We start from the raw sequence: 13,352 nt of genomic DNA, 5'->3' as shown, positions 1-13,352 counted from the left end.
GGCCTCTTCCAGGGGCTGTTGGCTTCCTGTGCACGAATTTTTGGATAAAAATAAAAATTTAAAAATTATAAAAAAATTTTTGCTTAAAATAGGTGTGTTATGTTCTTGCCTTTCTGACTTTATATTAGTTTGTTAATTTTTATTGAAATCATGTTTTCCCTACTTTCACCATGCTTAGTTTAACTATTTTTCCTTAAATTTAAAATGATAACAAAAAAAAAAAAAACATTGAGGGTTGGTTGCACCCTCCATGAACCGTGTCCCATTCGAGTCACCCTCGACTCGAGCCGTGCTCGACTAAGCACAGATTGTGCTTGGTCGCACTGTTTTGACTGGACCTTCTTAGGGGTTGCTTAACCCTCCATCTATACTGTGCTTTGAGCGAGCTTTACCTCGAAGTGCGCATCCCTCGGCTTAACTATTGCCAAGCGCTCTCTTTATTTCTGCATTGCATTGTGTGCTTGACAATTATTTTTTGATTGCGTGCTTCTTTACACACTTCAGCACAAACTGGACCGGCAACGCCTGTGAAACTAAAAAAACAAATATTTCGAAAACTCCCAAAATCCGTGTTAACGGCATGAGAGGAACCTAGCTCTGAGAGTCGAGGCAGTTGGGATTCACGTAACTTTAAATGTGAGCGCCCCCCCATAATCCTTTGCTTCAAAGCAACTCCACGTATACTAGGACCTAGTGAAAGTCTTATAACAGGAGGCCAGGACCTATGTGGGGACCTATATCAGCCTAGCCGCATTTCAATAGTTAGTAACCCACTTCTAAGCCAAGCCTATCTATAATCCAAGTCAAAAATTTTCATGCGCTGTGGTTTCTTATTTTTGTTGGTTAATTTTAGAACTCAGTTCGAACCAGCTTTTGGTTCGAGCTCAACCCTTTGCATCCAAGTCCTGGCTTGTACCCAGCTTAGCCCAGGTCCGAACAAGGTTTCTCCTTGGTTCGATCTTAGGCCCCCTCTCGGTCTGAGCCTAAGGCTCGTCCCTAGCTCATCTTTGATCCAGTTCGGGTCCATACCTGGTCATATCATCAAAATTCTCTGGGCCCAAGTTCAGGATTGTACCTAGCTTAGCCCAGGTCTGAACCAGGTTTTGCCTTGGTCCGAAATTAGGCCCTCTCTCGGTTCGAGCTGAAGGCTCGTTCCTAGTTCATCTTTGATTTAGTCCGGGTTCATGCCTAGTCTGATCATCAAAACTCTCTGGGTCCAAGTTCAGGCTTATACTCAGCTTTGCCTAGGTTCGAATCTGTAAGGACCATAATTCAGCGACACGCACAGTGATGGAGGGACAGGCAAAGGCCTAGCGCCGGTTGGAGCACCGCCGCGCATGCATAAGGGCTTCGGGCCGTCAATGATGAAGAAGCAGTGGAGAAGAGCTTAGCGTCGTCTATGGTGAAGCAGCAGCGAAGATAGGAAGAAGACGCAGAGCCAGCTGTGTAAAGTGACCCATTGCAGTCTGTGAATTCAAGCCTAGCGCTGGATGTGAAGCGAAGGGCGTAGCGGCACCTGTAAACCATTGTCGGCTGTGTAAGAAGAAGTAGAACCGATTGTGTAAGAGATCCAACGCCGGTTGTATAAGAACACGTAGCGCCAGCTGTGACCCAGCGCCATCTGTGAAATGAAAAGAGCAGCGCCATTTGTGAACTAAGAGCAATGCCGTGAGTGTGTTGGTCAAACGTAAGGTCACCGTAGGTGCCAGCGTCGCTCCGAACATGTTAGAGCTGCGTGTGAGTGCCGTTAGCCACAATATTTTCCAACCACCCTTCCGTTTTTTTTTATAGGCTTCCCCTCTTTAGGCAACCCGTTTTTCCCTCATTCTTCCACCTTAAAGTCTCTCTCTTTCTTGGAAACCCACTGCCGCCACTTGAAGACAGCCAACAGGTGAAGGTGGGAGAAGCCAAGGAAGTGGGTGTAGTGGCATGCGTCACTCACCCTTGAGGTAGTGAATTTCCAGAACTGTGAATTTTATTGTACCGCACTTTTTAATATCCAAACGATGTACAAACGAGCCGAAATTGGTTTCGAATGAAAGATATGCTTGTCTTATTTATTCATACTATTTATACCATTTCGAAATTCTGCATGGACTGAGAGTTATTCCCCAAAATATAAGGGTATGTCATTGCCACAGTTGCAGGAATCACAGCAACTGATACCCATTTTACGTCGAGATTTTGGCCCACTAAAAGATGTCCAAATGTTTCCAAATCTCCAAAGTTTGGAAGATCTCTGAGCGAGCTTGGAGTTACATGTTTTGAGGATTTTGAAATTTCCAATGAATTGTGAGTTACACCCCGAAATATGGGGGCCTGTCGTTGATCACTGTTGCAAGAAATTCCAGCAACTATGACTCTTTTTGTGCCGCACTTTTGGCCTATCAAACGATGCCTGAACACCTTCAAACTATTGCCGTTTTTAAGTTCTATGTGTAAGCTTCTGGTTGCATTTTTAAACCATATCGAAACTCTCCCTAGATTGGGTGTTTTACCTCCGGAAAGAAGGGTACGTTACTGTCACTCGTCATCTGGAAATTCAGTCATGTGATAGTTTTCATATAATGAGTGCCACATGTTGAGTGCCGTAGTGAGAATGAGATAAAGTTTTACAAATACTTCTTGGTAAGCGTACGTGCCTTGTGATAACCCTCTTATGATGGATGTTTCGTGCTTAGTGGCATAGTGTACATGATAGTTGTATTCTCCTGAACGAGACTCGGACTTTGCATGATGAAAATGGAAATTATCTGTCATAACATACTGATTTACCATGAATGAGTTAAATGATTGAGTATGATATGATACCGTGGTACTGGCCACTACGCGATGGGGCACCCATCGGTAGTGGATACTGTTGTGCTGGGACTGCTCTCTTCGCAATGGGGCACCCATTGTTAGTGAGGATTGTTATACTGAGGAGAGTGATGCAGGCTATATCCCTTAGCTTGCTGGATGATAGAATGTAGTTAGGAGAAAGGTGAAATGGGAGGGTCGCATCCCCCGAAATTTACTAAAGTGTTACTAACGACTGACGCCATGCAAGGTAAGTGCCTATCGAACCCCTAATGCACGCTGGGGGCCTGGTATGTGAGTACGAGGCATTACGAAGAGGATTTCTCTACATGTCATTGCCCTCCCTCCTGGGAGTTGGTAGAGGTCATAAGTAATGGGATTGGCTTAGCCTGATGGATAGGGCCTCTATTGTAAGAGTAGGTAAACTAGGGAGTGAGTGGGTAATGATTGATTAGTGATTGTGAATACTGATGATTGAATCGATCGAATTATAATTGCCATATGGATAGAATGCTTATAATTGATGTCCTGATTTGATCACAAATTTTAATGACTGCTGCATTGAAATTCTTTATAGTTAAATAGATTGTTTATGATTCTTGAGTAGGCCCTTTATTGATTCGCCTAGACCTACCTATTGGGTTGTATAGCTCATTCCATTTCTCCCTTCCCTCTTGCAGACTGATTACTACAAGTCAAAGGTTGGAACAACGAGCATTCCTGAAGGCGATTGGAGCCCGACTTTTTGGAAGGCAGGATCTAAATATTGTATGTGATTGGGAGGTCTAGCCTTGGATTTTGTTTATTGTATGAATTTGTTAAATTTGGGCCCAGTTGCCGTAGACTCCAATGTAATATTTTGGAAGAATGTTATGTAAAGCCCTTTTGTTATTGTATGGAGCTTTAATCAATTGGTTGCCCAGTATTTTAATATTATCGATGTGTTTATCTTTCCATGGTTTACTTGATTACCAAATAATGGCTTTGAATTCCCCTGACCTAATTGACAAATGCTGCTTCGGGATCAGGAACCCGCATTCGGTCACTCTCCGTCACGTACGGTACGGCAGTCGAACGAGGGGTCATTAAAGAACCAGGTTCGCACCCAGGTCCGAACCTAGGCCCCCTTTTGATCAGAGCCTAGAGCTCGTACCTTGCCTAACCTTGATCTAGTCCCGGTTCACACCCGATTTGATCTTCAAAATTCTCTTGGTCAAATCCCAAGCTTGCACCCAGCTCAGTCTAGGTCCGAACCAAGATCACACCTAGGTCCGAACCTAGACCCACTCTTTGTCTGAGCCGAGACTCGTCCCCATCTAGTCTAGATCTTAGTCCAGGTTCTAGCATAGGTTAAGCATAGAGTTGCCTCTAGAGCTAAAGTAGACTTACCCAAGTTCAAGGTCTGAACCAAAACCCATTGAGTCTAGCAGGTTTCATCCAGTCTAGTTCTACCCTAGATCTTATTCAGATTTTTTCCCCAAGAGTCAGACTAGATCTACCCTGAGGCGTCGAGTCTAGATCTCACCGAGTCTAAGAATCGTGACCCAGAATCATATCAATGCAAGTCCAACCCTACGGCCCCAGCTCAGTCTAGATCCAGACCCTCACAAATCATCCATAACACTTGTGTCAGTGAGCCGATTCTCGACCTGCATGGAGCCAAACCTAATCGTCCAAGCCGCCTTTAGGGCCATCATTTGGGAGTCGTGAGTCAACAGGTTAATAAGGTTCGTTACACTTTGAATAGTCAAAGGTCAAGCCGAAGGAAATCCTCCAAGACATAGGGGTTAACGTCAAATCCAGTTGGCACAACAAGAATAAGGCCCCGGCACAAATCTTTGAGTCAGCTTATCTCAGCCGTGTGAACCTCGATGGTCATTTAACAGCCCAACATTCCAGTCTTGGCAATCAGCCAGTTAGTGGGCGAGTGGGTTCAGATACAACTAGGGAAAGTCTACCCATGCAACCCATCACCAGTAAAGAGCAGGGTTTTGACCTTACTTGATATAAAGACAATGCTAAGGTGCGTGCTTACTTTCCAGACCTGCTCAATAGAGTATACAGCAACCAGCATACTCAATCCGGGAAAGTCAGGTCGGAAGCTCAAGCCATGGGCCAAGTTAAACATTTCGGCTCAAACCAGAATAATGGTTGTTAGCCTACCAATCCAACCGACTACGGGCCAGGGGTCTATTTTTAATCATCACTCGAGCCCAAGACTACCTAGAGGGAAGACTCCCTCTGGCAGTGGTTATGACCTTCCTTCACTCTTTCAGTCCAATGCTGGGGCAAGAAAATAACTTAACCCTAAGGATATATCGCCCAATCAAGGTCAGGGTCAGGTAGACTTAGCCACCTAAGGTCAGAGGTCTAGTCGTCACAGTAGCTTGAGTCGTCCATCCCAATTGACTAGTGATCCTATCCTGCAGTCCTCCTTGCATGGCTAAGTTGTGAGACCTCCAAGTAATGGGTATGCTCTTACCCAATTCAACTCGGGTGAGTAAACAAGCTGATAACTAGCACTTCAAGTTCAACACATTCCTTAGGCTTTGTCCTTGGGGCAAGTTGCTACGTGGGCCCAACAGCTAGTTTATATGAGCCACATACTAGAAAGTCTGGTTCCACCAACCATACAATCGAGCCAGCTCACAGCTATAACGACGACTCAATTTCTTCGCATGAAACACCTTTAAGACTCTCTAGAGAAAATGGGAATATGGGAATTCCCAACTCCTAAAGCTTATGTACAAGAAATTCTAGGACACCTAGAAGATTTTCCAGTGGAGTTTTTCATGCCACAGTTCAGAAAACGATTTCGAGAGAACAGCATCCTGAGGCACACATCAAAGCCTACTTATTGATGGTCCACACACTGCGAGACCGACCCAACCAGCTTAAGGTCATGTTCTCGCAAGCTTATCAAAAGAACCATTCATGTGGCACCAAAGATTCATGAAGGATGACCCACACGGAACTCCTGACGAAATGTTCAGGTAATTTACCTCCCTCTATAGTGGAGGAAGGCTAAGACCCGTCACCCTTTGTGAGTTAAGTTCCATCAAACAGAAGTCGGGTGAGTCTCCGTCCTTGTTTATAACCAGATTCAGAGAGGCCACTATGCGAGTCAGTAAAACTCCACTCCCTGAAGCCGCAAAGGTAAGAATGACATTAGAGAACATGACTCAGAATATGTCACGTTCTTCCGTATGGGTGCAGTCCCTTACTCGTTTGATGTTATACTTGAAAGAGTATCGCAATATGAGCGAGCCAAGGAAGATGAGACCGTAGTCTTTGATAATTCGATTGGTGGAGAGTCCTCTCAAGAAGGAGAGGTGAACATGATCAAGAAAAGCAACCCTTTTGCAAACCATTCATAAGGAAAGATTAAAATCTATTCTATCATACGGAGAATGCAGACTTTCACACAAAGGGAATTCACTACCATTGATGAGCCTATGGCCGATGTCATGAAGAAGCTGCTTAAGGCAAGGTTCATAGAAGTACTGATATAAGCCAAGATTGCTCTTTTCCATGAAGGCGATACATCTCGATGGTATGATTGGAATCAAAACTATGCCCATAGAACTGAGGAATGTCGAGCTTTAAGACATAGAGTTCAAGATCTCATCGATAACGGCATGATAGGTGTCAAAAAGGAAGATGTTGACGGCAAAGAAGAATAAGAAACTCTAGATGTCTCGACAAAGAATACTGATGTCAGCCTGATTAACTCAGAAGAATCACAATCTATGCCAAAATTTAAAGAGCATCGACAGAGGACTTGAAGCACAACAAGAAATCAACTGGAAAGTCCAGTAGATCGAGAACCAAATGAGCATAACCTCACCCAGGAGATAATGACTAAGGATACTCAAGTTGCAAGCAGTGAGGATGATCTTCGCTCCAAGCCCATAACCGAAGAAAGGGGAAAAGAAAGGGGTATCGCATATGAAATTCCACTCCAAGATGCACTCCCAATTATAGATGATGGAGAAGCAAAGAGCCCAAATTTGACTATTCCAAAAACTTTGGCATCTTCACTGGAGTTGATAGAGCTCGAACCTTTGGAAATTCTAAGGGGCCCACCTGGGCCACCTTCACAAGATTTCTTGAATAATCCAACAATCTGGGATTAAGAATTGGATATTAAAAATCTGATCTTGTTACCTCCTCAAGAGGCCGGCTCTCTAAAAGTCATTAACGACATGAGCACAACTCCGATAACCGGAGCACCACCATAGCAAGAGAATTCATCCTATGAAGAACAAGTTCCCAAAGGAATAGAAAACCCTGCAGGGGCAACCCCATCAAAATATTCAGTAGGGGCAAACTCCTCTCATGAAGAGGATACAATAGGGGCAAATAATGAGATTGAACTCTTATTTGTTGATTCCCAACCCGTCATAAGGCCGTTTAATACAACAGGGGGAACTAACGAGATTGAACCGTTCTTCATTGACTCCCAACATGTAGTAAGGCCATCTAATACCAGCTCAATCACTCTTCTTGTGCGAGAGTCTCCCCTAAGCTTGAGCACTAAAAAGGAGCCTACCATGGAGTTAACCTCTGAAAAGCAATTCAAAATTTGCAATGAAAAGGATTATAGAAAAGGAGTTAGGTGATCACTCGTCTTTTTACAAATAACCGAATGAGGCATTCATGCCTCACACTTCAAGTACTCCATTGACAGAAAAACCCTGATGAGCCTATTCGTCCATACAGAAGACTGAGGGATTGTGAAACTGAGAGTGTTTTTTAGTCCCAAAATCAAGGTTCAAGTGAAGCAGCTTAAAGGAAAAGTTCAACGTAGATTCAGCAACCATTGTCCAAGAGATTTTGGATGCCAACCTCGGTCAAGGGAAATCAGAGGAAGACCATTATTAGAACCTCCCTGCCACTTGGAGGAGGGAAAGATGATCGAATTCTTACATAATTTTAAGGCAAATTGCGAAAAAAAAGAGGGCAAGTTTGACACTTATTCCTCATCCCCCTTTTCCTTTGTCCTTGTTTCCTTCTTCTTCTTCTTAAAAAAAAAAACAAAAAAAATCCGCTCGGCTAAAAATCTGAAAGGAATCCGAAGCATTGAAAAAAGGCTATTGGGCTGAACACCCGAAAAGGACCCCAAAGTGGAAAAAAAAAAAAAAAAAAACAAAAAATTTCTGATATGCCGGAAATTTGAAAGGAACCCTATGCGATGGAGAAAAAGCTACTAGGCTGAACACCCGAAAGGGACCTCAGAGCGATGAAAAGAAGAAGTTATCTCCTTCCTTTTACTCTCCAATGTCTTTTCTCTCTGAACATCTTCTCTTCCTCTCCCTGAGTCAAAGTGGAGTTAAAAGAAAATCAATAAGCATTAGCCTGATGGAACATTGTTAAGGACCTAGATCGTCTGTAACTTCGAAAGGTGAGTGGTGGAGGAATGAAATAAAAAATCCAAAGAGATTATGAACGTCTAAGGGCGGTATCCTATATTTTCAAGACTTTGTTTCACTCAAAACTCCATAGAACTTTCCTTGAATTGCGACATAAGAGCTGAGGTTGGAAGATAAATAAATACTTGCTGATTCCTTGTCTCGAATCAAGCAAGGACCCGATACGCTGACATAGGGTCCACCAAAGGGGTCCCAAGTGGTTAAACTGTAAGACCCACATTAAACGAAAACCACCCCCCAACAGGGGCAACAAAATAAAATATAATAATAAGAATAATAATAATAATAATAAAACTCCTCGGTCGTATGAATATAACTGCCGACTACACCGTCCATCACTGCATGGCGTTAAACTTCTTAGAGGGCTCTATGGTTGCAGGCGTTAAAACTGTTGTTTTTCGAAATATCTCTCTTTTAAAAATTTTCAATATATGTCTTGTGTTTTCAAAACGTTTAATTTCTTTGTTAAAATTGTGACCTGTCCAAGCTTTGGGTCCTGTTTTTTTTTTTAAATTCCCCCTTGTTTTCAAAATTTCTAAAAAAGACATTCAAAACGAAGGAGCTTGGGCACCTGTACATAATGATTATCACGTTGCTGCCTCGTCTCCCTCTACGGGATCGGCCAAACAAGTCTCTTCTTGTAGAAAACTTTCTCTTACAAAAATCCTTAGGTAACCTTGAGGAAATCAAAGAAAATGTGAGGATTAAAAATTCAAACTGTGAAACCCTTGAAGTTAAGTGGCATGACCAGAAAATCCAACTCGAGTTTCAAGATTTTGTAACTCATCAACATCTCACGCCGAAAACTCTAGGATGGAAAATGCCCTAGGTGGGTGAGCTCGGTAATCGCAATGACTTGGAGGGATTAGTTGGTGTGCCCTCTGACCACATGATATCAGGAAGAAATTTAAAATGTTTGCATTATCTTTGACATGCGCCTGCTCCTTGAAGAACTGGGAATGCCAAAGTATCTACTTCTTAGCCACTCACATGTCCCTCGAAAGACAGAGAATGCCAATGAGGGGCAACTCTGGATACCCCAGTTTAAATCTAACAAATTATATTGTTTCTTGAACCTTTAGGACCACACCTATCCTAGTCCACACAGCCTACCCTGTGACCTGGAACCTTTAGGACCACACCTATTCATAGTCCACTCAGCCTACCCTGTGACTTGTAACCAATCTGCTTACCCAGAACCCTTCAAATACCTTGTTTTGACCCAGAATCCTAAAGACACCCTAATTTATAAAAAAAACACTAAAAATAGTAGAAAAATCCTTTTTGACCAAAATTTGGTTTGGTCGACACTACGAGTGTCGCGCAACCTAGACTGGGCGAGACAAGTAGTGTCCCCCAGACTTGGGCCGGGGCGACACCACTTGTGTCGCCCAACCCTTTTTGGCCCAAAACAGAAATTTCCTTCCTGGGTTGATTTCTTCCCTTTTTGTGCAATTTTTACCTTTTTTTATTTGGACGACTCTAGGCGTGTTGCCCGTGTCTCCCTGATCCGGATCCCCAAAAAGGGTATTTTGACTGAAGGATCTATTGGTTATGAAAATATGCCCTTCCCAGCAGATCCTTGGAATTTATAAACCCTTTTTGCTAGCCATTTAGCGAGAGGACTTGTTCAAAGAGAAAAGAAACCCAAATCTGAAAACCCAAACCCTAAGCCAAAAAACCTTAGACCTCAAGGGCACAACAACCCTAATCTTAAGAAACCCTGACCATTTTCAGTCATCTTTAGGGCACAACAACCCTTTTCAACCATAGATTGTCTGGTCAACATCTCAATCAATGAGGCAAATAGGACACCGATTCTGATACGGGCAAGCCCTCGAAGGCTCAGGAGTCCCGAGCCATCCGTCCCGGTTTGGTATTGTTTTCTTCCCCTTTCTTTATTCTTCTTCTTATTGTTTTGATCTTGTTTTGATCTATTCACTGATTTGAATTCGTTTTTTAGTATTTGGGATCATGCTGTCTCTGTCATCTATCTGAGAGAGGATCTGCTCATTTCTTGGCAGATATGGCCTCAGATCTGATTTCGATTCGTCCCACTTTCTCTACCACAATATTTTCATTAGTTTAAGGTGTCAAGATCCGACAGATCTTCGTCAGAAGATCTGTTCGATTTTCATAGAAAACGATCGTAAAAACCACCAGGCACCAAACGAAGGAAAAAGAACTCCACACATGCATCACATCAGGGGAAGACAAGAGAGATTCTAGAAGAAGCAAGTTGTGGGTTTGGAATCCCCCGATAATCATATCATAGCACTCTTCTTCCTCGAATCCCCAAGACCACTAATGTTCCTTGTTTGTTGGAACTAAAAAATAATCAAAATACCCCTAACATGGTGTGAAATTGACTAGATTACCCCTGTGCCTTATCTCTCATACTTGCATGCGGCTTCTTGCACCCAAGTCCCCAAACATGAAGCCAAATTTCTATGTAATGAAACTACACAATTTTGACTTTTGGAGTCATGTAAACTTTTACACAATAAATTACTTGTCACTACACCAAATTTCCTAAACCTCAACAAATCCCAAAATGACCAACTAATAAAGAGAAAATGACAAAATAATCTTGGAGCTGAAAAATAAAATGACAATGAAAAATATATCCTGGTGACAAAATATGATTCTAAAAATAAAAATTTGATCTTGATGACCAAAAAAACTTGAAAAAGACAAACTCATCCCTGAGCCAAATACTCCTAGATCTGATTTGCATCATCCTCCCCGGGTTGGAGAAGATTGGACTCCATCGGTAGTCATCACCATGATACTCAAATTGGTCTTGAACGTTTTAGATCGAGGAGATATTCCATCCTCTAAGTAGCTCTACTTCATTGGCATTATCATTTATGATTTGATTTTACATGGGCTAATCTTCTCTGCTTTGATTTTGCCATAGGTATTAACGGGAAATCATTATGGCCTAAGATACACAGTAACAAGGTCTCCAACTTTGAAATATTATAGCTATAGGTGTCAATTCACGATATCCTGATACTTGGAATTGTTTGAAGTCATTTTTCAGCACCTTGGGTCCCTAATGCAGAATAAAGAAGAAGTCGGGCAATAAAGCCCCAGTTTATAGTGGAATTCCCGACCGTCTCTAAATTTCCCTAGAGCTGGTGAAAATGTTTCTAAGGATTTTAAACGGCCACCTACCAAGTTTCGTCGCAATCCGACATGTCTACGACAGTGCAGACAAAGAATTAGTTTCGAAAAAATTAGCCTCTACACCCTGAAACGGACCCTACAATTGGAACCCCATTATCGGAGTGTCAAATAGCTATCGGACCACTGCCTTTGGATCCGGCATGGTCAAAAACCACTAGGGGCCAGGTTTCGACTTAAACATACATTCCAAGACAAAGTTATGGGTAAAAGACTAAAAACGAGTAGGCCGCACGCTATTTCCATGTGCCCTCCCTGCACCAGTCTACATTATGGAGACTGGTTTTCATAGTTTTGAGCAGTGAATTTCGAGAGCCATATCTATTTCGTCCCAAGTCCGGTCACGCTCAAATTTTATGAGCGTGTTCGTCTTGTCAAGATGAGCGTTTTGATATGTGGCAAGCCCTGTAACGATGCCCGAGCAGGGAGAAAAGCTAGAGAGAAGTTGGTGATTCGCGGCAAAAGTTGCAAGAATCTCAGCACTGACACGTTTTGCTTGAGTGGTCATCGAAATTTAGATTCCGATCAATCGCCAATTCTAAGCATATGGTTTGCATGGCTATTAGATTTGTTCTCATGAGTTCAATATGGACGATGGCTTGCACGCTGCTGAAGCTGCAACAGTGGGAATAGTCCCACCCCCAAAACATCAAGGGGCTTTCACGTTTATAAAAGACGTGAGGATGAGTACATGACCAGCTCGTTAATGAATGGGACATGGGGTAAGTGATTGTGAGTGGTGGTTTTATCTGACCGATTCCCGTAGATTCTAGTGTCAACTCGAACTGACACGGGGCGGTTCTCTAGAAGAGAATTGGCTGTTCAAGGTGGTTCCCTATAGAGAATCGGCGATTCTCTTCTAGAACTAGGTGAACTGCCGATTCTCTTCTAGAACCGGGTGAATTGTTGATTCTCGGGGCAGTTCACTATAGAGAATCGACAACCGGGTGAACTGTTGATTCTCTTCTAGAATCGGGTGAACCGATTCCCGTGTCAACTCGCCCGAGTCCGTGCTGACTTGGCAATTATTAAGTCACTGACCGTAACCAAACATTGAATTGGATTAGATGGGCTTGTTCAACCTGCTCTCAATTGACATGTTCAGACTTTTGGCTCTAGTTTTAGTCATAAAGATCGTTTATTATAATAAATGTAACAATAGTATTAGAGTAAGCAATAATTAACCCAAAGCCACTTCTTGAATTTTGTATGCTGAGTACTATGTTTCTAGCTAACATGTGTCAAACATATCACCCAAGATCTTTCCAATCTTTTTTAAATTGATATGGGTTTGAAGAACATCAGGAACGAATTATTGGGTCAGGAAACCCCCTAGAGAATAGAATCACATGCAACATGTTTAATGCATACTGCTCAATATAACCTAATATATCAGCTCCATTATCATTGAATTAAAATAAATCAACTTATTTGATAATCTGGCTAGAAATAACCAATTCATTGCCTAGCATGCTTTATATAAAATTAGTTGGCATTGATATTATTTCCTTTTCCTTTTATTTTTCTGATAATTGTTTAACTTTTAGCTTAAGTTAATTTCTGCCCTCATTCATTGCTTAAATATTTCTAAGGTCATGATATTTTGAGATAGCTAGTTTCCTATATCAAAAACACAATATGAGATTCCTTCTAGTTTCTGTGGTGACTTTGCAACTAATTATTGTGTGCAAAGTATATCTGTTATATAACATTGATACTTATTTTAATTTAATGATTACTAGGAACCAATTCTTCCAGGTTGCTTTCTTCGAGCTCGAGCTATAGGACTGACCCATGATTGATCAGGTATTAGATTACCAGAGGAGAACATGCGGAATTCAAACTCTTGGTATTTTTCACTTTTTCAAATTTATTTAGTTATCAACTATTATCTGAATGTATTTTGTTGTTTCTGGGCATGGCAAAAAGGGT

The sequence above is a fragment of the Amborella trichopoda genome, chromosome 7 (assembly GCF_054954075.1).
Source record: "Amborella trichopoda isolate Santa Cruz 75 chromosome 7, AtrichopodaSantaCruz75HAP2 v2.0, whole genome shotgun sequence".
Classification (NCBI taxonomy): Eukaryota; Viridiplantae; Streptophyta; class Magnoliopsida; order Amborellales; family Amborellaceae; genus Amborella; species Amborella trichopoda.
This window is presented reverse-complemented; position numbering follows the sequence as displayed.